At 26.7% G+C, this 27,746-nt stretch overlaps 1 protein-coding gene across 3 annotated transcripts in view; it reads right to left on the bottom strand.

The window, feature by feature from the left end:
- The window catches only part of LOC107446121 (uncharacterized), a 306,844-nt gene extending 288,751 nt beyond the window's left edge, over window positions 1-18,093 (bottom strand). For 2 of the 3 annotated variants that reach the window (XM_087153884.1, XM_087153893.1), the window contains exon 1: window positions 17,434-18,074. The gene's annotated coding sequence lies outside the window, so the exon portion shown is untranslated. Of the gene's footprint in view, window positions 1-17,433 lie in introns of all 3 variants that reach the window. The other variant, XM_087153889.1, reaches the window with a different exon arrangement.
- Between the last annotated feature and the right edge of the window lie 9,653 nt (window positions 18,094-27,746).

The following is a 27,746-nucleotide window of genomic DNA, read 5'->3' as shown; positions in this document are numbered from 1 at the left end:
TAAATATTTATAATTTTTATTATTTTATTTGACAATAGTCGAAAAAAGTTTGAATTGTAAGGTGAACAATTTTTTACATCATTTTAAAGTACGTAAATTTACATGGCAAAATACAAAATTTGGCCGAAATCGGTCGACTTGAGAGATCGAATTTTAGAGATGCCGTATATTTAATAATCTAAATTATCAATCATTTATATCAAAAGTTATTCTGGATAGTCCGTTTTTCTTCGAACTATACATTGCAAAACATTATGATATTACACCAATTACTACAGATGCTATCACTTTTGAAATATTTTAAATTTGATTGGAAAAATTTGTGCAAACATTTTCAAAAACGCAAGTGGCTACTTGGTATTTTCTTTCCCTACTTTGCTAACTTATTGTGAAGTCAGAAACATAAAAAATCGTTGGTATTCCCACTAGATTTAAATTTAATAACTTTTTATTTCATTCACGGTCATGTGGCTCATAAAAACAAAGAATACTTAATTTCAAAAATAGTTTTTTTTTAAAAGGGCAAAAAGTTCCTAGTTTATAAAGCAATTTTTACAAATTTAAACATCTAAAAAACAAGATGTATAATCAATATGATGCAAAATCATATGCATGAAGGAAAAAAAAACTGTTTAACCTGTGCGATGAACTGTGTAAAATGAATAAACGGCAAACCACATGAACTTCCCAATATGGCCACCAAATAGTACTCACGAGTTGACCTATCACTCTTGTTTTCTGAATACATACATACTTCCGTCATACCGGTTTCTCGACAACGTCTGAGTTCTGTTGAAAAAATGTTACCACAGCAACATTGTTTGAGTGACGAACATTCTTAATAGAGATACTCGGGTTTTCTTAATATTCTTTTAGAATGTTCTATCTCGCAATTTCTTTTTCCTTTTAAAAATTCTAATCATGATTTTAGCATAGTAGACTTTTCTTACAACCTGTGCCTAAATCTTAAAGTTCTGAGAAATGGGGAATGAATCGGAAAAAATTAAATTGTCCTTGTGAAAAACTTTGTATAATATCTATTTTGTTGTTGGATTTAGTAACTTGCAGACATCGTCTAAGTTAGATTGAAGCATTGTCAGAGTGATTTAATTTCTAGTAGAAACGCTCGTTTTTTATTAGTATTTTTTTCGTATGTTCTATTCAACAAATTTAAAATATGATAATGAGATCAGTATAGTAAAAAGAACACGATTTGGAAACAATTTTCTTACAACCTGTGCCTGAATCTTGAAGTTCTAAAAACAGGAAATTGAAACGGAAAAAATTAAATTGTCCAAGGGAAAAACTTCACATAATTCCTAATTTGTTATTAGATTTAGTAACTTGCAGACATCGTCTAAGTTCGATTGAAGCATTGTCAGAGTGATTAAATTTCTAATAGAAACGCTCGTTTCTTATTAGCATTTTTTTCGTGTGTTCTATTCAGCAAATTTAATATATGATAATGAGTTTAGTATAGTAAAAAGAACACGATTTGGAAACATTTTTCTTACAACCTGTGCCTGAATCTTGAAGTTCTGAAAACTGGGAATTGAATCGGAAAAGATTAAATTGTTCTGGGGGAAAACTTTACATAATACCTAACTTGTTGTTGGATTTAGTAACTTGAAGACATCATCTAAGTTAGATTGAAGCATTGTCAGAGTGATTAAATTTCTAACAGAAACGCTCGTTTCTTATTAGCATTTTTTTTGTATGTTCTATTCAGCAAATTTAATATATGATAATGAGTTTAGTATAGTAAAAAGAACACGATTTGGAAACACTTTTCTGACAACCTGGGTCTATATTTTGAAGTTCTGAACACAGGAAATTTAATTGGAGAAAAATAAACTGTCCTTGTAAAAATCTTTATATAATTTCAAATTTGTTGTTTCCAATTTGTTTGGATTAAGAAACTTGCAGACATTATCCAAGTTCGCTTGAAAAATCTTTCCAACAGTATAGTTAGAGTGAATAAGAGCGAACACGACTTGAAAACACTTTTCTTACAACCTGTGTCTAAATTTTCTGAATACTGGAAATTGAATAGGAGTTGCGCTTGCAAAAAAGTTAATATCATTTCTAATTTGTTTTTGGATTCAGTAACTTGCAGGCATCGCTTAAGTTCATTTGAAAGAGAAAACTTAACAATAGTATCATTAGAGTAATTTAATTTCCAATGGAAACACTGGGTGTTTCTTAGCACTATTTTTTAATACGTTCTATTTAGCAAATTAGTATAGTAACAAGAACACGACAGGAAAACACAGTTCTTACAATCTGTTTCTAAATTTTGAATTTCTGAAAACTGGAAATTGAATTAGAGAACACTAAGTTGTACTTGCAACAAAGTTTATATAATTTCTAACTTATTGTTGGATTTAGTAACTTGCAGACATCGTCTAAATACGATTGAAAAAAATTTTACAATAGTATCGCTAGAGTGATTAAATTTCTAATCGAAACGCTCGGTCTTTCTTAGCATTCTTTTCGCTTGTTCTATTCAGCAAATTTTTAAAAAAGATGACAATTTCAGTATAATAATAGGAACACTGTTTCGAAACACTTTTTTTACAACCTGCTGAAGTTTTGTAAATTGAAAATTGAAATTGTAAAACACTAAGTTGTACTTGTAACAATGTTAACAAATTTTGACGGTATAGTTACTTTTTGTTGAAGTGAAAAATCGCAGGCATCTTCTAACTTCAACTGAAGAAAACTTTACAACAGCATTGTTAGGGTGATTGAATTTTTACTTGATACCCTTGGTTGTTCTTCATATTCTTTTCGTTTGCACTATTAAGAAATTTAGAAATCTGATGATGATGTTTAGAATAGTATTTAAAAACGCAATTTAAAAAACATACAATTTGTGTCCAAGTTCGGAAAACTGGAAATTAAATTGGAGAGCATTAACTTGCTATCATTCGTAACGTTCCTGTTACATACACTGTTACATGAAAAAACATACAATGTGTGTCCAAGTTCTGAAAACTGGAAATGAAATTAAATTGGAGAGCATTAACTTGCTATCATTCGTAACGTTCCTGTAACATACAATGTTACATGAAAAAACATACATTGTGTGTCCAAGTTCTGAAAACTGAATATTAAATTGGAGAGCAGTATCTTGCTATCATTCGTAACGTTCCTGTTACATAGTTAACAAATTCCAAAGACATAACTGCTAATTTGTAGTTGAACTTAGTACCATGTAGACGTCACCTGATTTTGATTAAAAAAACATTTTGTCGCATCAAAATTTCTTTAGAGTGACGAAAAGTCATAATATAAATGTTTAACTGTTCTTAATATTCTTTTCGTATGTTCCATTTGGCGATTTTAACTCTTTACTGAATTATAAAAAAGGTTTACGTGATTATTTTATAATAAGAAATTAGGAATGTAAATCTTAAATACAAGAACATTTTTTAATGTTGTTCGTAGACGTGCACTTTTTTTATATTTATCTAAGGCGGAATCTAAGATTACAAATGCACGAGAGGGCAAAAAAATTTTATCACATAAACCTCAACGAAAAAAAAAAAGATTTGTGTACATGCTGGATATAAAGTGGTTCATTAGTTTGAAATTGATCTGAATATGCGATAATATTCTTAAAGGAAAAGACACTTGTCGTAATTTGAAAAATATAAAAAGAATAATTAAGTATATAAATGGTTATTTAGTATTTTGTTTTAAGAGTAAGTAAGAAAATAACCATATTTTTATATTGCTTTCCAGAACTGTTTGAGACACGTATTATGCTTAAGGTATGCAATATAACTGTTAGATAAACAATTAGAAATATGAATTTCAGTTAAATGAATACTTGTTCTTTAAGATTTTACTATTAGATGAACAACTACACTTCTGAAACTATATCATAAACAAAGAAAAAAAAATCTGGTAAAATTACCGTATCGTACGGTCGTAACATTTCTGCTTTTTTTTTTAAAAAAAAAAGAAAAAAAAAACTGAATTTTGGTAAATAAAACTAAAGTATACCATATTTAAACCATTTATTTGGTAATTATTCGGTTCATATAGTAACGGTTCACCGGCAATACTGATTTTCAAAATTATAATTTAAGTAAAAAATACAAAACTGAAAAGTAAATTCAACCGAGTAAATGGTTTTTATGCTGAGCTCTAAAGTATCATGATAAAATTACCAAATTTTTTCACATATACCAGATTTTATCACATATTATGTAACCATATTTTATAGTTAGTTTTCTAAAACTATTACCAAAGCACTTCGGTGATAATTACCAAACTTTACTGCCAGACAGACGATTATTTTTACCTTATTCTGGTAGTTTTGACCATATTTTTTTTCTCAATGTACGAGTTAAAAGCAATCAATATGTTTAATGGTTACATTTAAGCCTCAGAGATGTTCCATAAATGTTGCTAAACATTTTAATGCTACGACATAAGACGTATTGTGAAGCTATTAATTTATTAGACAGCAACGACTAATTAATGTTATGAAGAGAAAATGAGATGGAATTTTGCACATTTGCTTGATAAAAATTACACCTTTACTTACGCTTCAACTAATGAGCTCATACTTTCAATTCTCACGCCGATTATGTGAATTTTAAAATTTTTTTAAAAGTCCCAACATATGTTATAAGTATAAGTTAACTCCTAAATAATTTTGAACCACTAAAAAATATTATTAAGAACACGTTTTTATGACAAAAATTTGTTTACACTGCAACAATAAGTTTATATGTATTCCTTACGAGTGTTTTGTATTTTTATTTAATATAAAAACTTATATTTGAAATTCATCTAATAGTAATTGCGTTTTACTCATATTTTGTTTACTAATTATTTTTTTAACTGAAAGTATTGTTTGAGCAAACATTTACTAAATACTATAGTTATTATAGTAGAATATAATGTCATATACGTTAAAACAATGATACAATTGTTATCCACCAAAAAAAAAATTTCGTGACTTTCAAAAGATAAACTTAAAGATTTATTTATTAATTTATATTCATCAAATATTTTAGTAAATACAATTGCAACATTATTTTTATTTATGGAACTTCGCGTAAATATTAATTATAACTAAATTTGTACTTTCATAACTTTTTTGTCACTGTGCAAAGCGTCTACAACTTTTTTTTTTTTTAAAAAAAACGAAAATTTTCCAGGCAGCAATTAGTAATCAGGCAGGAAACTTTTTTTTAAAACGAAAAATCTTCAGTATGAATTAATAGAATCTTTTTTGATATCTTTTTGATTTTTTGCAAACGTGAGAATTCTTTCAAATAAATCAAAAGGTCTTCAGGCAGGAATTTGTAATCAGACTGGAACCTTTTTAAAAATGAAAAGTTTTCGGCGAGAATTAATACATCTGTTTCTATAGTTTTTTAACGTTGCGCAATGTTTCGACTTTTTCAAAATAAAACGATAACTTTTCATCAGTCATAAATTTAAGATAATGTAGTTGATTTCAATAATAACTCAATGATAGCTCAATAATAACAAACGAAATATTTTTGAAAATTTCAACTTGGACATAAGTTAGGTCAGAAGGTTTTCAGGCAGGTTTCAGCAGGTTCAAAAGCAGGTTCAAAAGGCAACTTTTTGATTTTTAGCAAACGTGACAGTTCTTTCAAATAAATCAAAAGGTTTTCAGGCAGGAATTTGTAATCACACAGGAACCTTTTTTAAAATGAAAAGTTTTCGGCGAGAATTAATACATCTGTTTTTAGAGTTTTTTAACGTTGCGCAATGTTTCGACTTTTTCAAAATAAAACGATAACTTTTCATCAGTAATAAATTTAAGATAATGTATTTGATTTCAATAATAACTCAAACGAAATATTTCTTGCAAACGAATTAATACATCTGTTTCTATAGTTTTTTAACGTTGCGCAATGTTTCGACTTTTTCAAAATAAAACGATAACTTTTCAGTCATAAATTTAAGATAATGTAGTTGATTTCAATAGTAACTCAATGATAGCTCAATAATAACAAACGAAATATTTTTGGAAATTTCAACTTGGACATAAGTTTGGTTAAAAGGATTTCATCACAAAATGAAAATAAAATCACTCACTTCTCCAAAGAGAAACTTATAACCTTCATTTCTCTCAACTCACTTGTTGCCAAGTGACGTCACGCGGAGAAAGGCACCTGCTCTGACGGGCATGCCCACATCGTTCATTAATTGTGACAGATTTTACTACGAAATCAAAATAAATAAGGTAAATGAGAGAAAGAATGGCGGTAGTCATCTGGGTCTGATTATATTCTGTCAGCTGAGGGTGAAGAATACCCAATGCAGTTTCCTTTCTTTTATTTATTTCTTTTATTTATTTCTTTTATGGATTGTAAAAGTAGGAGAAATGTAATAACGCAAATGATGAATTCATAAATATGCAGTTATCAGAATGAATTATACGCGTTTCTTTTTGTCGTATTTGTTTTGAGTATGTGTCCTAAAAATACAGTCTGCAAAAAATACTTTGTTTGGTTTATTTGACTGTAATTGAAAAGCTCAATATCGGAGAACTATCAAGCTATTTTAGGAAATTTAAGAAAAACAGCTTTATAATATAGTAGGACATCAGAAAATTATTTACAGAAATAATAAATAAAAGTTGTATAGTTGCAGCGAAGCATTAACTCCATAATTTGAAAGCTAATGTTAAGCTGTTTTCGATAATGAAAGGTTTATTATTGCAATATTCCGTTCATATTGTATCATAACGACCGTAAAATTTTACGGAACAAAAGTCTGATAGTTTTTGCAGTAATATTTACTGTAAAATCACTGTAATTAAATATTACTACAAAAAATATACAATTTTACGGTAAAAATTACGATTTTTTACTTTACTATTCCGTTTATATCGATTAAGTACAGTATTGTAATACTGTATACATGGCAAAGAGAAATGGCGGGGACATTTTTACTAGCTTTTGTCATTTTATGTTTACATTTATGTTTACATATTTTATCAATGATAATTCGAGCAACACAAAACGCTACATTTATGTTGCACACATATACACTGCAATAACAATAAAAAGTACCGGCACTCAGAATGCCAGTACTTTTCCCCACAAAATCTATTTCTACCGTAAAGTTTTACAGTACAAAAAATCTAATGTACATGAATTTTTAAAATAATATTTATTGTAAAATCACTGAATCACTGTGATCAAATAAATATTACTGTAAAAATTACCGTCTGAAATTTTACAGTAGAAATGGATATTACGGTAAAATGGATTTTACGGATGTTCCAATACTTTTTACTGCAATTTGATCCGGAATTTTTTACAGTGCATTATAATTCTCTCGAATCATTTAATTTGTATAGGGTTCAAAATCGATTCTTCAATGAATTTAACCTTTTGGTAAGTTAAATATTTTTCGAAAGGATTTTTTTTCAAATATTTTATGCTTACAAATGCATTTTTTAAAAAAAATATTTGTTACAATAAACAAAAATGTATTCGTTGCATGATTTGAAATAATTTGCGCATTAAACATTCGCGTCATAAACATGAGATTATGAACTTAGTTCAGCGCTTAAAATTCCACAGCTGAATCATTACTTCGGACGCGTTAATTTAAGAGATAATAGTGTTTCGAGATAAGAAATGAGTTCCTGATTTTAAGACGTTTTAAGTACTACAAATAATGGAACTGTAATATTATTGCTGTCTTGTATTAATACTTTGACGGAACACAAGCATAAAAATGACCTGAATTTTTATTATTATTAAATCTTTGTAATAATATTTTATTTACTCTTTAACATAATGTTTAAAAGAAAATAAAAGACCCTTAAATCTTTTAAACAATTATTTTATCAATTTTATATCATTTTTTCATCCGTATTGTATAATTTTACTCATTTTATGTAATTTTTTTAACATTCTCCACATAATCATACAATTTTATATTATTCCGTTATTACACAAATTATATAGTTGCATATTATTATAAATATCATATTTTGTATTATATTCTATTATGAATTAATAGAAAAGAATCTAAAGCAGGTAAAAGTATGATAATTAATTATATTAATTGATACTATCAATTTTTAATCACTGTAAAAAAAAACTTTTGGTGTAGAATTGCCACCATCTTTGGTGTTTAGGTAAACTAAATGCATTTTACAGTACAGAACTGTAGTTTATCGTGCAAAAAAAATTACATAAAATTGACAAAATAACAATTCTAGCGAATACTTTACTAAAAATGTGCTTGTTTTTTAAACGAAATATTTTTGTGATGAAGCCATTAAATTGATTCTAATGTGCATGAAAATAAGTGCAGTCAGAAAAATAAACAAACATAAAATGAATAATTAAATAAATAAAGCTATAACAGTGAGAAATTCAATTAAAAATGCGACTATTTGCACTGGAATTTTTTTTAATTTATCTCAACATTTAAAATCATAGCAACCACGCACCGAATTTTTTGCAGTGATTTTAATGCATATTTCCGATAAGTATTGTGCAATTATTATAATTATAATATAATAACCAATCGTTATGTATGATTAATTATAATTGAGCTCTATGAAGTACATGATATTGGATTTCAAAACGATACCTCTTAAGAAAGTAAATTATTATCTAAAATATTCCTTTTTTCCCACGAAATGAAGCGTCGCCAAAATGTACACACCAATTTCCTTACACCCAATTTATCGCCATTTCCGTTCAAGTTGAACGCCATATCAAAATGATTATTTTATCATTATAAACCATTTTCATGCCACTCTTTCAAGTGGTCCACTTCATCGCCGCTACAAGAACCCATTTCTGCAAATATAATTCACCCAAGATAAAAATAAAAAACCATAAATCTGAGTCGCAACAACAAGAACTACTTCATCTCTTGATAATAAAATATCTCGTATCTTTACTATGTAAACATTTGATAAAAAAAAAAATTTATTTACCACTGCTCCTTGTCTAGAATTAGGGCCTAAAGGGGTAGAGATTATGAATGAACTTGTAATTTGCTGAATCATTATCAATTTGATTAGGGAAAAAAAGAAGTTAAATAACAATTAATTAGATGCTTGGTTAAGAGGAAACGTCGTTTTTAACGTCATCACCATCTTTATTAGATGAGAACTAACATTTAGATTTGATTATGTATTTAAAGAATGGCTCAAGTTTCAACTAGAGATTTTACGCAATTCTTGAGTGGAAACTTTATCTGTTATACACTGTTAGAATTTTCATTCTAAAATTACGGCAAAATAGCCGTTAGCAGTCTGTTCATCCAATTAGCCGTAAAGTTCACCGCAAATAACATCTTTTTTATCTTTACGGCTTTAAAACCATCTACAACTAGTATAGTGAAAATAAAACATGAATGCGTTTTTTTTAAACAATTTACTACTAGCATGGTTCCAAAACCGTAATATACGTTTTTGTCTTAAGGAGCTTTATGGTGCTTCCATCTATGCTTGAATGAAAGTATCGTTTTCTAACAGTCTAGGATTACAAATTGGGGAATGCAGGACACTGGAAACTCTTCACGTGTTGAAGGGAAAGAAGGAAATATTGTGGTGTCATCGCTGTGACTCGAACCTGCGTTCTGTCGGACATGAGATTAACAGCTCGGCAATATGTACCCAGCTTTAAGGTGGCTTCATAAGGTGGGCCTAGTTGGTGCGATGGAATTCTTGCTTAACCATATTAGGTGAAAGCAGTTAATAAACGGTTTTTCTCACAGTTAACAGTTTGAATATCAACTTGTTTATGGATTGGACTGTTTTGTTTGAATATAGTAAAATAACAATTAAATAAAGTATTATTTAACCATTCTTTTCCGAGAAATTGCTATTAGAGTACAATAAGATTTAACAAAAATCATTACTTTGGGTATTATTTTTAATATTGTTAAGAAACTACCAATATCTCTTATTTTACAATTATAGCGAATAGTTACAGAGATCAGCTGAAAAAAAAAAAAACATTTTAGGTTAAAACAGCTTTACTTTAGAATGTGCTGAAGCACCAAAAACAAGTTACCAAAAAGACATTTGCAAGAAGAACGTTTTCAGTTGCATTCAATTAAAATCAGCTTTGAAAACTAAGAAGTTTACAAAACAGCTTTTTTATTGCTATTAGCTTATTCAAAAACTCAATAGAATAAACTAAATTTCATATACAGCAATCCCGTAACATCTCGTTAAACACAAAATTTTGATTTTTGTTTCAAAATTTGCACTTATTTATTATTATATTTTTATACATTATTATATTTTTATACATTATTATATTTTCATATTTATTATTCTATTATAGTACATTTTATTTATTATATTATTTTTTTATATTATATTATATAATGCATTATTTGTTATTTATTTAACTTTTCAACACAAATAAGGCTTTACATTTATATTAAAATTCATGGTTTTAATTTAAAAATCGAATAATCCAAAAAAAAAAAAACACATTAAAATTTTTAAGGCAAAAAGCTTTAATTATTTCTCAAAATTAAAATCAAACTATTCAGGAACTAAAAAATTTAACTTCCATTTCCTTTGTAAAAACATAAGCATAAGAGCTTGATAAAAATGAGTTGAAATTTTCATATTAAGGACAGAATGAACAAAAATATTTAATGAAATATTAATAAATATTTTTAACTTTATCAAATATTTTTTGTATTATTGAATTAATAATTATAAAATTTTTAAATGTATCATTTTAAATATTAATGAAAATCTTAAAATTTTACCTGATAACATCTTGCAAAAAGTTATATCACGTAAAATGTTTAGGGCTTTCAATTTTCATGTTTTTTTTTAAAAAATATCCGGACCCTTCAAATTACAAAAAGATAAATTTTTTACACCTGATCTATATAAAACTTTAATTTATTCACGCATTAATTTTGTATTTTTTTTAATGAGTTTTAAGGTAAAATCTCATGTGTCAGACAACGTGACCGAAAGGAAAACTTCAGAAGCAAAGGAATTCAGAAGCAAAATAAATCATTTGTACAATACATGCAAACAAATTTATAACCTTTACCGGTTGAATAGAATATTATCTCTTTCCCTGATTATCATGATGAAAATGCATTTTTCTTAATGTGACAAAAATGCTTTCAATGTTAATTATAAAAGTTTAAATAGTATGCCATGCACTCAACATGCAAAAAAAAAAGAAAAAAAAAGAAAAAAGAAATTATTGCTTAATAAAGATTGTTCCAGAATTTAGGCAAGATTTTTAATTTGATAGTAAGCATAGTTTTTTTTCCACACCAGTGGCAATCATTACATTGAAACATTAAGTACATAGGATAGGGTTATAGGACAGCACATCGGTTAAAACCATTTTACCGTAAAATATTATACAGTAATATTTATTTAATTAGAGTGATTTTAATCGAATTATAACTGTAAAAATTACGGTACATCAGATTTTTATTTCATAACATGTTCGGGTAAAAATGGATTTTACGGTAAAAAATACCAGCACCCTAAGTGCCGACACTTTTTACCGTAATTTGATCCGGATTTTTTACAGCTTAAAAGGCCCACTTCTGATCACCAAAATACAATAGTACTCGACCAAGAAATGCCTTATGCAAGAATTGGATATTTTCATGTTATTTCAACAATGCAAAAGCTTTGTTATTAATTGTAACGCTACATTTTTACAAACTGTCAACTGTTTGTTATCTTTTTTTGGTTATCAACACTGAGTTTTGGCATAACAAATATCAAAAACGATTTTTTTTAACAGCAACTAAGAATTAAATATGAAAAAAATAATTTTTTTTCAATACCCACTGAGCTTAACTACCGTAAATAGAACCATAATAATATAATAGAACCATAATCTACCTTAACTATCACGCCAACGTGACTTAAAAAACATTTTAACAATGCTAAATATTGGTTGTAATAAATATAATTGATCAAATATTTACTACAATATAGTTTTTGCGAAATACTAACTTTTATATAAAGTATTAGATAGGGAAATGTGTTTTTGTAATAATTATAATAATTATCTCTAAAAACATAATTTAATAACGCCTGAATACGCGTCATACGCTAGATTTGAAAGTTACTAAAAGTGTGGTAATAATAACAATAATTCTAAAAAGCATAATTTACCATTTACCATTACCATATAGACGGAAAAATTACCAAATGAATGGCTTAAATATTTTGGTTCCATTAAGTAAAATTATTATTATTTTTACCAGAAATATCATTACTATACAGTAATGATACTATACAGTGATTACTATACAGTGTAATTTCACCAAAAATTTACTTTCCGGGTATTAAACTTTGTGGTATTTTATGAAATAAAATATTTTTGCAAACATTATCACATACATACTTCAAATATACTTGAAGTTAATCATATCATTTTTTTTCTTTCTAATATTTATAACCATTAGATAATTCTTAAGCGACATAAAATAAATATTAATAATATACACAAATGAAATAAATACATTTTCGTTTGCACATTTAAATTTACAAAATTGTGATATAATTTATTCAAACCAAAAGTCATTAAAAAGCCAACTTTCCAAACAATTTTCTTCATTTAATACTATTAAACTGTAATTCATAATCGTGTCATTCACAACAGAAAAAGAAAAAAGAAAAAACGAGTGATTATTTTGATAGATTATTTAACAGACGCCCGAAAAGAAATGTTCGTGACAGTAAGTAGTTAAAAAATATCCTTCATTGATATTCCAACCGTTGCCCATAATTAGATGAAAGAATGCCGGTAAAAATACATTGTCCAAATAGTTAAGTATTCCTTTCAAGATTCGTATTGTTGCAACTTTTTTGATGCATTGTTATAGGATTGCGCGCACCTTGTATCATTTGTATTGTTGTCGCGCATCATTTTAACACTTTCATTGATCACAATAATTCTTTTAATGCTCAAAAAATCTTTTGTTTCATTTCGGTTTCTCAAAATACATAATAATTACAATACCAAGACATTTAGATTTATTGTTTTATTAAAGTTCCTCAAACTAACATAATAATAACTTAAATATTGGCTATATTATCTAATTTTAATTTTTAAAACATTTTAATAAGGTTATAGGTTACAATGTATATAATAGTGTGCTGAATAGCGTTAAAATGAGGAATTTCGAGGTCAATATTCTGCATAAAAATATGGTCCTATATCTCTCTTCAATTTGGACTACGTATTATATTACAGGGTACTAGTGTACCCCTCCAGAGGAAATATCATATGACAATTAGAGTTATTGCTTCATTTCAGTTTTTTAAAACATTATAATAATCATATGACTATTGGATATATTGTTTCATTTTAGGTTTTCAAAACAGTATAATAATCACATGACTATTGGATATATTGTTTATTTTCATTTTTTCAAAATAGTTTAATAATAGCATGACTGTTGAATGCATTGTTTCATTTCAGGTTTTCAAAATAGTTTAATAATAGCATGACTGTTGAATGCATTGTTTAATTTTAGGCTCTCAAAACAGTATATAAATACATGACTATTGGATATATTGCTTCATTTCATTTTCTCAAAATAGTTTATTAATAGCATGACTGTTGAATGCTTTGTTTCATTTCAGGTCCTTAAAACAATATAATAATCACATGACTATTGGATATATGGTTTCTTTTCGTTTTTTCAAAATAGTTTAATAATAGCATGACTGTTGAATGCATTGTTTCATTTAAGGTTTTCAAAACAATATAATAAATACATGACTATTGGATATATTGTTTCATTTCATTTTTTCAAAATAGTTTAATAATAATGATAAGAATATAATAATGACTGCTGAATACAGTGTTTAATTTCAGTTTTCAAAACAGTATAATAATCACATGATTATTGAATATTTTGTTTCATTTCAATTTTTCAAAATAGTATAATAATCACATGATAATCGGGTACGAAAAATATTCAAATATTTCCTTCAAATTGCAATATGAATCCTTATTTTATCTAAATAGTTAATTATTTTTAAGGCATGCATTGTCTTAAACAATAATATGATACTCATATTAACACCGACAAAATTTTTACAAGAAGTGGTAAGGAATGTATCGATTTATAATAAATTAAAATAATAATTTAGACTTTACTTCGTTACGATTTTGTAAAATACTTTTTAAAAGATTATTACTAATATTAAAAAAATCCCAGCTACTGAAAGCTGTAAATTACTAAAGCATTTCTTAATAACAAATTATCATTTAGGTAAGAATTTGAATTTTAATTACGAAAAAAGTATATTTATACAAGAATAATTATAAGAAACGATATTTTTAAATAAACAGTGTTAGCTATAATTAAGTATCCAGAAATATATAAAACTTCGGCGATTTCGGAATAATGTTTCAAACACTTTGAGGAAATTATAACTGAAGATTGGTAATACTAATTTCAATAACTTTATCTTTTTGAGTTATTTAAGGCAATTAAATTAACGTTTTTAAGCAAAAACAATTATTAAATAACTACTGTAGTGCTGTAGTAGGTGTTTTAATAAAACTCTTTTATTTTATTTTATTTTTTAAAAAAATGAGTTTAAAATATTTGGCCTTAATATCTTTATAAACATTTGCCCTCTGCTATAGTGTCAAATATGTTAAACTATCAATATGCATGAGCTGCTTTAGAATTTATTATGGGGTTTCTTGAGGCTGGGATAGCCTAGTTGGTAGGGCGGTGGGCTTATGTCCAAGAGTTCCGTGGGTTCGATCCCCGCCGGCCGAAGACTCCCCGTGAAGTAATGGTGACTGATGCACGTTAAATGTGTCAAGTCGCAAAGTCCTCCATGTTCCTATAACAAATCAATACCTCTGGGGGTACTGATCCAGGAGTTTCCTTTTCTTCTGGATTGGTTCAAAATTACAAGGCTACGGAGTTGAACATTTGTAGACGTAAACCCAAAATTGGGTCGGCTGTTCATCGACTGATATGAAGTATGAGGTTTCTTCTTGTTATTTATGTTAAAAATAAACTCCCCAAAACCTTAGAAGGAATATTAATACGTAAAACAAATCACTATTCGATTTTACTTGTAATACATTATTACGTTATATATGCAGACATAATATTATTTTAATATCTGCATGTTATTTATCCCTTATCATTGATTAAATTTGTTGCAAAAAATATATCGAATATTTAATATCAATATTTAAATATAAAGTAATTAAATATTAAATTTTATTAGTAACTAACTAAATTTAAACTTTTAATTTACTGTTAAGATTACAATGTTGAATATTTCAATCAAATAGTTTAACGAATCAAAAACTAAGATTTAACCACACAAAAAAACATTCATCGAATTATTGTCCGAACCGAGAAAGCCATAAAGAAAGCCTAAAGCAGTGTTTCCCAAAGTGTGGTATGCGTACCCCCAGGGGTACGGGAACAGTTTAGCGGGAGTACGCGTTCTTATGCGAAATATCTTGCAAAAAACGAACATTTCTTTAAAAAAAAAAGCTAGCCATGAAAATTTACGATTGCGTATTTTTCTATTGGCTATTTTTTGCTGAGTTAACAGTTAATAATTAGTGCTGTCAACAGCCAGTTGTGATTTTTAACTTTTATGCATTTTTTTATAGTAAAAAATACATTCATTTTTTTATTAGTGGTACACAGCGTTATGAAAAATTTAGAAAGGGTACACAAAAGTCATAAGTTTGGGAAACACTGTCCTAAAAGAAGAACACAAATAACGTAACAGGTTAATTAGGAGTTGTGTTGTAATTTAGCTTGAAAAAATGAAAATTATTTCTCAATGAAATTATTTATTTTAGAGACATGTATAATTTGAATGTTGAAACATTTTATGATTATTTGTATAAGCTATTCGGTCTCTCAAAAAATTTATATTTAAAAAGTTCACGTACAAAAAAAGAAAAGCGCATTCTTAAAATTTTTATTAAATATGTAACCGTGAATTGAAACGTATAATCAATATGAACCGTCAAAGAAAATATAAACCGTCATTTTTTCAATGAAAAATAACTGAATAAAAGTAGTTCTGATTTCATAAAAGATCAGCAGTGAATAGAGGATTCTAAATTTCGTCACTTTTAAACAAAAGAAAGCAGTTAAAAATAGACATACATTGAAATTTGATTAACATTTACCATCGATTTTTTTCGTTTAAAATATCAAAGCAATTTTTGTTTTAAAAACAAGAATAAAACAGAAATTAACCTCGCTAATTTCGAAATAAAAAATATTGTGTTAAAAATGAGAATAAAACAATATGCAAAGATGCAAAGATGCAGTGGTGTTTGCCACGTAGCGTTTAAAAAGTATGAACTTTTTTTAATTTTCAAACTCACTTCCTTTTAGTAAAATGAATTATTATATTTAATTTTATTTCATTTATTTTTATTACACTTATTTTTATTATGTTTATGTAAAAATAGGTACATAAACGTTTTGTTTATATAAAAATAGGTAAATTTTTTTGGAGGATTGTAACTTATAATATATTGTAATAAAATTTTTCAAATTCTTTCAGCGATTGCATGTTTATTTTAATACAGTTGAGCAACACACTATTCCCAAACTTAATGTAAAATAAAATCGTGTAACGCATTCTCGTAATTTTGTACCCAACTCATACACTGTAAAAAATTCCGTGTAATAATAAGGTTTAAAGTGCGGCACTTTAGGTGCATCATTCGTAAAATACATTTTACCTCAAAATCCATTTTTAATGTAAAATAAGTAGCATGTTCTGGTAAAAATAAATTTTACGATAAAAAGTATCTGCACCCTGAGTGCTGGTACTTTTAACCGCAATTTGATCCGGAATTTTTTACAGTTTAATACAGGTAAAATTCTGAGTCAAGTATTACGTCTCCCTGTCAAATATCAAACTCACCTTCACGAGAACATTTAGAGTGTATTAATTTTGAATAAAATGAATTAAGAAACCACACACGAAAACTTACAATTCTTTACCAAATGTTAATGGAATCCTAACTATAATCGTTTTTCGCAATGGATATTTCATAATAGAATGGTGAGAAACATTTATTGCCTACGAATCAGTTAACCCTAATCGAATTTTAACATAGGACACTTATGAGAAGCTTAATTACCGTCTAAAAACTGTTTAGCTTAGTAAGTAACATTCATTTTATAAATATTGTGTAGACACATTGAAAATTCTTGGACTCACTACATCTAATTTGGTCTTACAAAGTATCTTTCTGGCCTTGATTAGTTTAGCCCCGACCTTTGTGGTAGGTGAAACGAAGTTATTTTTAATATGACAGATATAGAAAGAAGTTTCTTGTATTACAAATTTAAAAGGGGAAAAAAAAAAAAAAAAACTCGAGGGTGCTATTTGAATATTGAAAAAGGAAATGAATTGCTGCTGAATTTACTCACCTTTGTATAAGAGAAAGGCATAACATTCCACACCAGATTTCAGGCAATAACACCAGTGGCTAAACGGTTAAAATCAGGCACTCATAGATAATAGCACCATTAAAACAAACATAAAAATCACAGCTCACGAGTAATATTTGTATTAATCACAAATGTATCCAAAACACAATAAGTCAATATACTCCAATTCTATATCAATCCAAAATAATCCATTGGATTAGTTGCCAATATCCTACGTCACATTCCCAACACGTGCTAATCCATGTGTTTCTTCATCCAAAACAATCCCTATCGGTAACCATTGTTGAATTACGTCACGTCATAGCGCACGCTGTTTCAGTATTTGTAAACAAACACTGACGAATTTATTTTTATCTCCCACGAAATCGCCCAAAATACACGATTCGTTCATTTGAGCAGACAATATAGAATTCCATGAGAAGCAGACGATTATAAAATTAAATAATTTTGTTCACCGAAAGTGGCAGCACAACAAATTCTTCGAGTGAAACCTTTCACTACCAACACACTACTGTTCTCTTTTTTTGAAATGGTACAAAAAAAGTTTTACGCTTTTCGTTTTCGTTCCGATAGAGCGGGTTTTAGAAACAGGTGCCTTGAATGGTTGGGGAAAAGGCTGTAGATGTTAACCCTCGCTCTGGCGATCATTTGTGTTGCCAGATCCGCGATGAGATAGTTATCGCTGCGGGAAAGCCTTTTTGGCGGCAGTTATTATAATTTTTTTCTTTTCCAGATTAATTTTTTCTTTCGCTTTCGTTTATTTCATTTTATTCCTCTCCCCCACCCTACTTGGCTGGAGCGGTACCTTTGAAACAGGAATTTTGGAAAGGAAACTTATTATAACTATTGTTCTCTTTTTTATTTTATAGTTTTATTTGAAGTGAAATGTCAGAGGATAATATGGACCACAACCACTGTCGGAGTAGTAGATACTAATCTCAAAATAAAACGATATCATACATTATTTTTACTTCTTCATAAAATGAATTGAAGGAATAAAAGCAAAAATTAAATTATACGTTCCTTTTCTTTTTCTGTTAAGATTTACTGATTTAATAAATGTACAACTTAAAACTATAAAACAAAACTATCATAAACATTTTTCGCGAACTAAACAATGCAGAGGTAAATTAATAATAATAACAATAATAAGAATTATAAATTAAAAGTGCATTTTTTTTAACTAAACAGTTTGCGCTAAACAAAGATTTGTATTTTATTATTTAATTGTTTAATTCGAATTGTTTTACCGAAATTCTTTAAAAATTATAAGTTACATAAATTTTTGAGTTTACATCATTTTTGCCAGAGAATACGTTTGTAAAGTATTTCATCAGAAAACTATCGTTTGCACATTTTTAAGCAAAATTATTATTTTGCAAGCAATATATCGATTACTATATCGTTTACATTATTTTTAATCTTTTATGGAATTCTAGTTAAGAATTTAGTTCAATCTTTGTTTTGTTCTACCTCTCACAAGGGGAGCTTCTGTTTGTTTTTTTTATCCCTTACAAGGTAAGTTTTTCTGTAGAATCATAATAAATATTTTCTATTTAATAATAGATATCTGCGAATTGTTTATTTGAAGCAACAAATCTAAAAGTTTTAATTTAGCTTTTAACGAAAATTTTTTAACATTGAAATTATTACTAATATATACATGGTTTTTAAAGTAACGTTTTAACAAGTATAAAACGCTTTTAAAATAGAAGTTTGCATTTTTTTAAAGTTGTTTACAGAACATTTAAGTAACAGTAAATATTACTTAATTCAAATTGCATTTAATTTTAAAACATTTACAGATGCTACAAATAAAATAGAGGTCATACGTTTCACGTACTCGAAAAACTATTAAAAAATATTTTAAAGTTAAAAATTCAATTCAGCAATTTGTCATTCATTAAAATATGGTAACGGAAAATTTACTAAATCGAATGAGTAATTTGTCAAAATATCGATGCATTATATTGTTTTACGATAATTTTATTTGTTATATTAAATATGTGATTATTTTATTGATTCGTAAATATTTTGCACCAATTCTTTTTAATATTTAAAAATTTATTTTCTTTGTTTATTTCAAAAGTACCACTATTCAGCTAGGATTTTCTTATACAAAATTTATATGGTGTATATTTTTAGAAAATAAAATTTGTGCTAAATAAGGTTTATAGAAAAATGTAAGAAACTAACTTTCTAACTCATAATTAGCCTGCTTTTGATAAGCCTCATGAAAAAAAAACCTAGAAAAGTTTAAAGGAAAAAAAAATTCAAAATAAAAAATAATATTTTTAAAAACCACGTTTTTGTAGTGGAGAATAATAATTAAAAAAAAAATTTGAAAAACGAAAAACGTGGGGCGCATGAAATACATAACAGTAATGTTATATTAGTGTATGTATGTATGCTCATGAGAATATGTGTATGGTATATTTGTAATTGTAATCGTATCTGAATGTGGATGTGGAATATGTTTGTGTATATGCATATGTATGTGGATGTATATGTGGCTGTGCATGTGTATGAGTAAGTATATGTATGTGTATTTGTACTGTTATGTATTTCATGCGCCCCACGCTTTTCGTTTTTCAATTTTTTTTAAATTATTATTCTCCACTACAAAAACGTGGGTTTTAAAAATATTATTTTTTATTTTGAATTTTTTATTTTAAGTTATAATTTTTTTAATTTTTAATTTTTGTTTTATATTTTTTAAAAGTTATTACTTTTCAATTATTATTCTTCACTACAAAAAACGTGGTTTTTAAAAATACATATTTTTATTTAGATTATTTTTCTTAGTCAAGAGTAGTCAAGACTACTTTAAGACCACTACTAAAATAATAGAACTTTCATTTTAAATTAGGGATACAAAAATCTTTATAGAAAAACAATACCTCTACGACTTTCATTAGTTTTATGCTGATGACAACCAAAACAATCTGGAAATGAATGAGGAAAAACTGGATCCTACCACGTGATTTTTCAGCCAATAAAAATACTCCGACAATAAAAATCTTTTCACCTGACATGTAATACTAATTTGAAATAATGGAATCGACAACAAAAGACAATTTTGAAAATAATTTTTTTTTAAATTTTAATTTTATTTTACTTTGTATGTCTTTTTTCTCTTCATTTTCATGCATTGTCACCCAATTCTGAACAATGTGCCAAATTTGAAGTTTGTAGCTAGTCGGGAAGTTAGTTTAAAATCGATTACAAAATTCCACCCGGACAGACATACACGAAGGCAAGTTTATATAAACGTGGTAAAAAAAAGGTTTTCTTCTCAACTTGGTCCAACCGCCACAAGATAAACCTATCTATATATATATTTCTCTTACACGGAGACAAAAAAAAGCCTCATTACAACTCCGCGAATGACAACGCTAGAAAATCGACCAATGATTGCGGCTAAAAATCTGGCTGAAGTGGCTCAACATATAGCGCTTTTAAAAACGGAAACTGAAATAACCTTAAGCTAGGCAGAAGTGAGTAGTCTTTGTCGATAGATCTCTATTTTAGTATTTTGTCGAAAGCGGTTCTTTTCACGAATTTATATATTACGAATTTATTTGACGATTTTTGATTTATATCACGAATTTATTTGTTTTATTATTGTTATTAGTTATTCATTGAAAAATGAGTCTCAGTCGTGCTGTTACGCTTTAAGATTTTATACTATAGCGCAATTCTAATAGGCTTAACGAATTACATGTCATTTATTTGAATTCAAATTTACTTTAATCACTTAGTATTTACTAAAAAGAGGTAAATTTTTTTTAAAAAAAGGTTGTTATATGGATTTGAATGATTGTTTTGAATTCTTAGAATTTTGTGCATTTGCAATGTACCTAAGTTAGTAGCGAGCGAAGCGAGCTTGGTTTGCGAAGCAAACCATATAAGATTGCGTAGCAATTTTCGGGGGTTGGCGAGCGTCAGCGAGCAGGGGGCGCAGCCCAGTAGTACTTTTAATTTTGCCTTCGTAGGGAAGTAAGTTTGATATGCCTGCATAACGCGTTAATAAAGATGAAAACATTATTTCGTTAAATACCTAAATTTAAAACACTCAAAAAATATCAAGCAAAACAATTTCCAAGAACTGCAAGCAAACGTAAAATATGTGGATGTAAATTCTTTTTTCAACCAAGCGAAAACTGAGCTTACAGTTTCCGTTCTTTTAGTATTTTTCTTATTTAGTTTCATTCACTTTAAAAGAAGACTTTATAAATGCGGAAATGTCAGTTATTCTTGTTTAAGACAAGTATTGCCATCAATAAGACTAGGTTTGTTTGTTTTAATGTATTTTTTATCAAAGGAATTGAACAAAAGCATTGCTTAGATAACGTTTTTTTTTTAGTGCAAAAAAACACCTATTTCTATCGGACTTTCTCAGTATATTATTTAACGGTTGAAAGTTGTTTTGTTGACAAAACGGGTTTTCTCTGTTTCCACCCTAATTATAAAAAAAAATCAAAACCATTAGTTCAAATTTTAGAAATTTAATTATTTTCAACATTCTGCGCGTCAACCAAGATAATAAGCATGCCCAAAGAGTTTTTGTAAGAATGGGCCATAACAACTTTAAACGTTTTTGCTCTTATATATGATTTCAACATGTCAGACCTTTAAGGTAAAAACAATTTCAAACATTTCTTCATGATAGAACATTCGAGCTGCGGGGACTCAGGGATAGAGCGTTCGCCCCCCAATGAGGTGAGCCAAGTTCGAATCCCAGTGGTGGATGGTTGATACGAATCCTGCTCCCGGCTCACATTGACCTCAGTTCTGACTCAAAAATATTTCCAGAGGTAGAAGGATCATGGGTAATAATCCCCTTGAAGGCAGGCTAGCCATGGGAGGTTTTCATGATTTTCTTCTCCGTGATTTTCCTTTCCATAATAAAACGCTAGAACAGAGTCGGCTAAGGTGACTGGGCCTCAAAACTTGGTGACCCAGGTTGGACCAGCAATGACTGATTGATACAAATTCTGCTCACTTAAAATATCGTTGTCTGGTGCGAGTACTTACATCGTAACTTCCACAAAAAAAACTTGTTCCTATATGGTAAAAAACTGTTCTGATTATAAATGTATTTAGTAATTGTTTTTGTAAAAACTTATATTGGTACTGAAAAACGAGTCCGCCTGAGGATTTTCTTAGTAATATGTAGCGAGAAAACATCTCATATTGGAAAAAAATAGTTGTGACTACGGATTTACTTTGTAACTTTTACAGAAAAAAACGTGTTCTAATGTGGTAAAAAAAATCTTTGAAGCTACGAATGTACTTCTTAACCTCAACTTACCCAGCTACCAGTTCAAAACCGTAAATTATACAATATATTTTTTTCTTAGCGTGTTGTCGAAAAAAATTAACCACGTTAAAGAAAATTGCTTGAAAAAAACTAATTAATATCATTTTTGATTTAATTTTTCTAAAATGCATCATAAACCTATTTTTTTAATTAGATGGTTTTTGCTATAATATCAATAACGGCTTTTACGCTAATGCTCCCAAAATGAAGATTTGTATTACTTTTGATAAAGTTCTTTTTATCTCATTAATAAATTAAATGCATATTAATTAATTACATATCAAAATTTACATAAAAATATCCAGTTGACTGTTTTACCTAACTTATAAATGTTTATTGAATTAAAGAATTTTTTTGTTGCTTTTTTGCTTTTTTATCTCTAATGGTTTAATATAAACAGAAAGAATTTATTACGTAATTTCTTAATATATTTATCTAATGACTATTTTTAAAATGTGTCAATAATTTAAATTTGAATAAATATTGTCTTTTCTAATGTATTTTTTTCTCACTATTTTGACAAAACTGATGATAAGCAAGTATATTACAATTTGAGAAACATTTTAAATGTACAAGCTCTAAAAATCTAAATTGATATAAAAGAAGAACATTAATTACTCTATGATTTGAAGAAGAAAAAATCTACGCTTTTAAACTTCATTAAATGTTGTAAAAGTGATTTAGTTTCTTGATTATATTAATTGTATTATAGGATTAAATTAAAGATACGAGTGCCTATTTTTAATAATCTTACTAATATACTATTTTATCTAAACACATTTAGAAAGAAATAAAATTTAGTGTTTTATTTTTTTAATATTTCATAATGGCTCTAAATTTCTATCACATACTTTAGTACTTATTTTACACTAAAAGTTATCTTAATATTTTATGTAAAATATTACTTCATGTACGAAATATTTATAATTTATATTAACTTTTTATCTTAAAGCAAGAACGTTTAGTATTATTCTTCATTAAAAAAAGTATAATATATAATAATTATTAGTTATGTATTTTAACACTAAATTTCCTTTGATAATTTTAGTTTTTTCTTCATACTAAACTTTATAGCTAAATTTTGAAAAAATTATTATATTCCCATAAAAAATTTTATCTATTACAATCAGAATATAATATTTGGATCAGACTCATAAATAAAATGAATATAATATACGAAATTGTTTGTAAATTTTCCCATTAAGAAATAAACATTTTATTATTGTAAAAGAAATTGAATAGTGCCGCTAGGAGAAAGTTTCTTTTAAATATTTTAGTTTTTTTTTTATTTAAAATATATCTTTAGATTTTATGTAAAATTTTACTTCGGAAAAGAAAGAATTATATATAACAGAAACCTTTAAACAAGTGAATAAAATGAAATATAATGAAACGAAGACACAACTTTTTTCAAATTTTCTGTTTAAGAAATAAATATAGCTTAATCCTAAAAAAAATGTAATAGTATTTCTTTGCAGTGAAAGTTAGTTAAATTCCATAAAATACTTTAGTTCTTATTTCATTCTTAAATTTATCTTTTTATGCCATGTAAAATATGACTTCGTACAAGAACATTTGTATCCGAAATCTTTAAACCAATAATAAAGCATAATAAGCATAAAGCATTCAGGTTTTATATATTCTCTATATATTTCTTTTCTTATTTTATAATTTCAAAAATGATTTCCATCTGTGTACTTTAGTACTTAATTTCCATAAATTATTTTAAATCATGTTTCACGCTTAAATTAATCTTCCTACTTGATTTAGAATTTGATTTTATTTAAGAAATATTTATATCAAAAACATAAGACATTTTTTGCAGGTTTTTCAATTAACAAATAAAAGTAATAAGATTTCAAAAGATGCTATAAAGTGTTCAAGAAGCATTCGTATATTTAGCAGTGGTGAAAGTTTTCTTTAGCTACAATGACATTTTCAGCGAGACAGACAGCAAGAGAAAATATACTTTGAATAACATAAAATCGTTTGGACTTAAAAATTATATTTCATCTCCATTATTCATCCCGTATCCTATTGAACCAAATTTTTTCCCAGGGATTCACTCATTACCTCCGTTTTAGAATATTTTCACCTAGTTCCCTCTTCATCTTCCATCAAGTATAAATACAAAATAAAGATTCTAGCAATCCATCTGTGGTGGAAGGCTGGTAAGCCAGGTGGATGAATAAAACCCATTGATTCCAAATGTAAAGCAGGTGCCCCATGATTTACGCACCCTCTAAGAAAAAGAAAATCCAAAAGGAAAAACTTTTTGGGTTCTATTTTTTACTGGTGGAGGGGGATCGAGCATTTACCAATTTTTTTACCATTATACTCGCATGGCAACATACACAAGAATTGTGGGGTTCATAAAAAAAGTTTTAAATGTCTATGTGCCCTTTTTTTGCGTTCGTTTTCCCATAGCGATTTTTCAAATTTCCACGCTTCACAGACTGCCTGATGTTCGTCACAAGAGAACTCAAGTGTGTAAACGAAACGGGTTTATTTCATTTTATTCTATATTTTTTTTTTATTAAATTTCTATTGTTATATTTTGTTTTTGTTTTATTTTTTACTTATTTTTATTTTATTTCGTTTTTTATTATTTTTGATTTAATTAAGGTTTTTATTTCAATTTTATTTTTTCAATTAATTCGTATTTTATTTTATTTTATTTTTTACATATTCTGATTTAATTTAATTTTATTTATTTCAATTTTGCTTATTTTAACTTTATTTTTTTAATTAATTCGTATTTTATTTTATTTAATTCTTTATACATTTTGATTTAATTTTATTTTATTTATTTCAATTAAATTTAAAAGCTAATTAAATTATTTTATTTATTATAATTCTTTGTAAAATTAATTCAGTATATTTTATTTTATTTTAATTCGTTTTATGTTATTTTTGTATTTAATATAAATTTTATATTACTTTTTATTTATGTTTTATTTTATTTTGTTAACTCATTTTTTTTTTTAATTTCTTTTTATTTTCCACAAAATAAAATAAGCGAAACGTGTTTATTTCATTTTATTCTATATTTTATTCTATATTTTTTTTTATTAAATTTCTATTGTTATATTTTGTTTTTGTTTTATTTCTTACTCATTTTTTATTTTATTTCATTTTTTATTAATTTTGATTTAATTAAGTTTTTTACTTCAATTTTATTTTTTTAATTAATTCGTATTTTGTTTTATTTGATTTTTTTCATATTCTGATTTAACTTAATTTTATTTATTTCAATTTTGTTTATTTCAACTTTATTTTTTTAATTAATTCGTATTTTATTTTATTTAATTTTTTACACATTTTGATTTAGTTTTATTTTATTTATTTCAATTAAATTCAAAAACTAATTAAATTATTTTATTTATTATAATTCTTTGTAAAATTAATTCAGTATATTTTATTTTATTTTAATTTGTTTTATGTTATTTTTGTATTTAATATAAATTTTATATTACTTTTTATTTATGTTTTATTTTATTTTGTTCATTCATTTTATTTTTTTATTTCTTTTGTTTTCTACATAAATAATTATTCAGACACAATTTCTTTAACTTAAAAATATAACTTAAGATTTAAAACTGTTTCAAATATGGATAAGCAGTTTGGATAAAGTTCTGAGCTCAAACATATTAGTCATCTTTTCGAAAATGACAACTTCTATGAAAAATCTAGCTTATATTAGAATAAATAGTAAAATGAGTAGAACGTATCATTTATTATTTTGTGAAACTTTATTTCATAAAACAAATTTAATTCAAAATATAACACTCAAATAAAATGTTATTTTATGTATGGAATCGTTGCATAATATTTGAAAGAAATTTTTTCATCGATATCGCTTTTAGTATCTCGCTTATGAAAAGAAAGCAAGGGCCGCTGACATTCTTTTGGGTGGTCAACTTTACATTCGGTTTTTCAAGTGCAAATTCAAATTTGGGTAATCGTCTGTCTCGTAACAATTAACATATTAATAAAATATTCTTACATAAAGCCACAATAATCGTACTTTTTCAAAACAAAATGTTCTGTGTATTTGTAGAAAATATTGAAGTTTAAGGGGGGCAACAATGATGAATGAGGAGATACTAAGGGCTTCGCAAGTGGAGCGAGTATGGGACGGAACCTCTTAGTCTAATAAAATTAATTATAAAAATCTGGTTGCAAAGAAGTTTCGATTATACATATCGTTTAAACTTCTGAGACAAACTAATAACTAAGTAAATAGTTTATTAAAATAAATAAATAAAAATAATAAAAATAAATAAATGAAGCAAATAAATAAAATAAATAAATAAAATGAATAAATAAAATAAATAAATGAAATAAATGAATAAAATAAATAAATAAAATAAATAGATAAAATAAATAAATAAAAATAATGATAGATTTTTTATACCTATTTATCAGCTTTTCGAAAATAACAACAGTTATGAAAAATGCAATATTTATATTAAAATAAATAGTTTATTAATGATGAAGTGAACAAATTATTTATTCCGTTGTTTTTTGCGTTGTTTTTTATGTTGTTTTTTACTTACTAATTTATTCCCTTGCTATTATGCCAAAATGACTGTCCAATTAATTATTTTTATTTTTACCAGAACTATTGCTACCCGATTTTGATTTTTCACGCTTGCACCCAAATAATTGCCCAATTTAGGTTTTTTATTTTCTAACAAAATGATTCTTCTCGAATCAAAAACAAAATCCTATTTATAGCGTTTAGTTTTAACCCTTTGCTGTCACGTTAAGCATAGTTCTCATACTATCGGAATTAATTTTTAATGAACGAACATAATACGCGAGACAATGAAGAAAAAAGTAATTATTTTTTACGAAGAAAAAAAACTACTTGTTATAATGATATTATTATTATTAAAAATATTATTTATTATATATATAAAATAATTATAAAAATATTATAAAAACTACAATTTTCAGGAACTAT

This window comes from Parasteatoda tepidariorum, chromosome 10 (genome assembly GCF_982258835.1).
Source record: "Parasteatoda tepidariorum strain Cologne lab strain chromosome 10, Ptep-v5.0, whole genome shotgun sequence".
Lineage (NCBI taxonomy): Eukaryota > Metazoa > Arthropoda > Arachnida > Araneae > Theridiidae > Parasteatoda > Parasteatoda tepidariorum.
Note: the sequence above shows the minus strand (reverse complement) of the source record. Positions and strands in the feature narration are given on the sequence as shown.